Source organism: Armigeres subalbatus, chromosome 3 (assembly GCF_024139115.2).
Source record: "Armigeres subalbatus isolate Guangzhou_Male chromosome 3, GZ_Asu_2, whole genome shotgun sequence".
NCBI classification, from domain to species: domain Eukaryota; kingdom Metazoa; phylum Arthropoda; class Insecta; order Diptera; family Culicidae; genus Armigeres; species Armigeres subalbatus.
Window position 1 is genome coordinate 277,278,430 of NC_085141.1, and position 4,718 is coordinate 277,283,147.

Consider the following 4,718-nt stretch of genomic DNA (forward strand, 5'->3'; position numbering starts at 1 on the left):
CAACCACCTCGATTTCGTCACCACCAATACAAACTCGTGGTGGGTGGCTTACGTTATCCTCTCTTGAGCCTCTTCCTATCATGTACTTCGTCTTCGACGTGTTGATGACTAGTCCAATCCGTTTAGCTTCGCTTTTCAGTCTGATGTAGGCTTCCTCCATCCTCTCAAAGTTACGTGCCATAATATCAATGTCGACGTCGAAACCAACTAACTGGACGGACTTCGTGAAAATCGTACCACTCGTATCAATCCCTGCCCTTCGTATTACTTTCTCCAGAGCGATGTTTAATAGCAGTGTTACGGTTGTTTTTATTTTGTTTGAAAAGTTGTAAATATTCGATCGAGTCTGTATCGTTTGTGCTATATTGTGTCTTTTTTATTTGTTGATTCTGCGTCTGGACTCAAAACGAAAGCCTGAAAGTAGACAATAAAATGTTTAGTTGTGATTTGTCCCAAGTTTGTTCCAGAAACAGACATCGAATCGTTAATGCCAAATCCCTGCTGGGAACGGCAGTTAGATTGCGGACAAGTCCGGTATGGTGGGAATTTAAACTTGTGGGCGATACCCCATCCAGAAGATAATATCTTCTCCCGACGATGAGGGTTTTGTCATAGCAAAGGTAAACGGAGTTTACTTTTGTAGCTGCTACTGTCCTCCTAGATGGAGTATAGAGCAGTACACTAGGGTAGTTGATATTCTTGCGGCGAAACTAACTGGCCTTAAACCAGTAGTTGTAGCAGGTGACTTCAATGCGTGGGCAGTGGACTGGGGTTCCCGGTTCACTAACGCTAGAGGTCATATCCTGCTAGAGTCACTAGCCGTATTGAACGTAGTTCTGCTGAACGAAGGTCTAGTGCCAACGTTTAGAGGACCGAGCGGTGATTCATGTATCGACGTCACCTTCTGCAGCGCAGGATGGACCGAAGAACCAGGATGGATGGTTCACGAGGGTCATACTTCTAGCGACCATCAGGAGGTACGTTTTATGGTCGAGTATACCCGGAAAAGTACGTCAAGAAGGGGCGGTACAACTGATCCCGGATGGCGCACCTCACAGTTCAATCAAGAACTGTTGGAGGATGCGCTGCGCTGGGAAAGTCGGACTACAGGACTGAGCGGTAACGAACTGACGTAGTTACTAACACGTGCCTGTGATACAGCGATGCCAAGGAAGACCCAGCCCCCAGGCAATCGACAACCAGTGTACTGGTGGTCTAACACGATCGCAGATCTTCGTAGAACCTGTCTTAGAGCTGAAAGAGAGTTGCGACATACTAGAACGGACGCTGAGCGAGTCGATAGACGTGGGGTATTCCAGACAGCGAGCAGAGCTCTGAACTACGAGATTGGATGTAGCAAGTGAGCCTGCTTTGAACAGCTGTGCAGGATGGCGGATGACACCCCATGGGGAGATGTATACAGGAAAGTGATGTCTAGGACCAATAGCACACCTCCTGAAAGATCCCCAGAGATGTTAGCCGGAATAGTAGAGGGATTGTTTCCGAGACATGAACCATCGGACTGGCCCGCTACCCCGTACGATTCAGTTGACGTGGTACCGCTAGTGACTAACGAAGAGCTTATCGTAGCCGCAAGAAAACTCAAGCTCAATAAGGCTCCAGGCTCGGATGGTATTCCAAACCTGGCCCTTAAACACGCCATTCTTGCTGATCCAGATATGTTCAGGAGCTGCCTCCAGAGATGCATGGACGAAGGAAACTTCCCAGATCGATGCAAACGGCAGAAATTGGTGCTATTACCGAAGCATGGCAACCAGCCGGGGGACCCTTCGGCATACAGACCAATTTGCCTACTCGACACAGCTGGGAAGCTGCTAGAGAGGGTCATCCTGAACAGATTGTCGGCTTACACAGAGTGTGCTGGTAGCTTATCCAGCAACCAGTATGGTTTCCGTAAGGGCCGTTCTACCATCGAAGCAATTCGATCGGTAACGGATACGGCCTAGATAGCGAGAGGTTTAAACAGAAGAGGTATTAGGTACTGGGTACTGCGCATTGATTACACTTGATGAAAAAACGCGTTTAACAATGCTAGCTGGGAAGCAATTGCTGACTCCCTGCACCGATTGAGAGCTCCGGATTACCTGTGCAGGATACTGAAAAGTTATTTTCTGAACAGGGTGCTGATATACGACACGGATGCTGGTCAAAAGTCGATCGTAGTGTCTGTGGGTGTTCCACAGGGATCGATCATCGAACCGGTTCTATGGAATATTATTTACGATGGAGTATTACGCTCAAGTCTCCCGGGCGGTGTGAAGATTGAAGGGTTCGCGGATGACGTAATGCTGAATGTAACAGGAGACACTCTCGACGAAGTCAGACTGAAGGCTTCATACGCGATTGGCAGAGTGGATGAATGGCTCAACTTGAGGCGGTTGTCCCTTGCACACCACAAGACGGAAGTCGTGGTGGTGCATAACCGTCATGGGTTGCAGCAAGCAGGGTTAAGAGTAGGGACCTGCACAGTTAACTCCGTGAGGTCTCTTAAGCATCTGGGCGTAATGATCGATGATAAGCTCAATTTTACGAGCCACGTCGATTATGCACGTCAGCGGGCTTCATTGGCGATAAAATCTTTATCACGAATGATGTCCAACAGATCGGCGGTGCAGAGTCAAGTGCGTAGGTTGATAGCGGGCGTAGCATTGTCTATCATCCGCTATGGCGTACCGGCATGGGCCGTAGCACTAAAGGCCGAGTACAATGTAAAGAAACTGATCAGAGTACACCGGCTGATGTGCCTACGTGTCGCGAGCGCATATCGCACCATATCATATGAGGCGGTGTGCGTTATAGCTGGGATGATGCCGATAGACATACTCCTAAAGGAAGATGTGGAGTGCTACAACGAAAGGGACTCGGTGCAAGTGCGACGTGTCAAGAGAGCAGCCTCGCTGCTCAAATGGCAAAGAGCATGGGACACCGCAGTCAAAGGTCGTTGGATCCACAGACTGATTCCGGATGTGTCCAACTGGGTCGATAGAAAACATGGTCAGGTCAACTCCCAAGCAACCAGAAGTTCAGATTTTACTTAGATTTACTCTTAACCGAACTAATTGGTTCACTATGGTTCACATCAAATTCCAAGCATCCTTAATGGAACTTTAAAGTTCACTTTTACGCTCCCACCATACAAAAAATTACTTAAAATGAGAGCTGATTAAGCCAAAATAGCCCTTCTTATCCGAACTTCTGGTTGCTTGTGTTGCCAGGTGTTGTCTGAACATGGTTGCTTTAAAAAAATCCTACACAGGTTTGGCTTCGCAGATTCTGCGGAGTGTCCTGAATGTGTATGTGAGGTAGAGTCGGCAGAGCATGTGATGTTCGCATGCCCGCGATTCGAGGTAGAACGCAATGCCATGCTGCTTGTTAGTGGTATGGATACAACCCCGGACAACCTCGTCGAGAGGATGTGCCGGGAGGAAGCTATATGGAATGCAGATTATGTCGAAACTGCAGTGGTGGTGGCGTCTTGAACAAAACCAACGAGTGCAGTAAGCGCACCTGTGCAATAGTGCACAGGGAAAAGGGTGGCCATTAATCGAAAAAATTACTATCTCCTATTTGTCTAATTTATATGCTTTGGGACAGAATGTCGAAAGACAAAAGGTCGAAGGACAAAAGGTCGACGAACAAAAGGTCGATGGAACAAAAGGTCGAAGGGACAAAAGGTCGAAAGGACAAAAGGTCGACGGGACAAAACGTCGAAGGGACAAAATGCCGAAAGGACAAAAAGTCGAATGGACAAAATTTAAAAACCTCTAATTCTGTATACATGAAAAATACTAAATATATGACAATTTTGAAAACACGTTTCTGGAAAAAAAAATCTAGCTTATTACATTTCCCACAGATTTCTCCTTCTTTATTTCATGGGCAATTCTTTAACCAATTCACAGTGAATATTCAGCAGCCAGGGCGAGCATTGTATGATTTTGATTAGTTCTCTGATTCAGTGCCGTATAATTAATTATTTCGCCAACGCGATTTCCTATACATTCCTATACATTACATTCCGATGTCGATCATGGGGAATCAGAAGATTGTCAGTCTCTTGTATAAATGTGTGTCAAATTCATTTTCCACTCATCATCATGTCTTAGATGGGGATGTTATTGGTTTTAATTCAACGTGACGTTGTTATTGGTTTTAAATAAGAAATAAACACTGAAGCATGCACACAAAGACTGGTCTTAAGCCGTACATAGCAGTTTACATTATGCACATTATTCGGTGATTCAACCGTACGAATAATTTTAATTAACACTCAAACATGCGTGATGTTGTATTTTGTACAACATTAACGAAAAAATTTCTCTCATGGTACACATCATGAACGATCCTGCATTAGTGTTCCAGGATAAAATCAAGATTGTGAATATGCAAGCACTCTGAGTATGCGAGAGATGGGTGCTTAGGACCATCTTTGGCGGTGTACAAAAAGACAGTGTGTGGCGGCGAAGAATGAACCACGAGCTAGCCCAGCTCTACGGCCAGTATCCAGAAGGTAGCTAAAGCCGGAAGGGTACGATAAGCAGGGCATGTTGCAAGAATTCCGGACAACTACCCTGCAAAGATGGTGTTCGTTTCCGATCCGGCAGGTACGAGACGGCGTGGAGCACAGCGAGTGAGGTGGACAAACCAAGTGTAAAACGACTTGGCAAGCGTGGGGCGCATTCGAGGATGGAGAGATG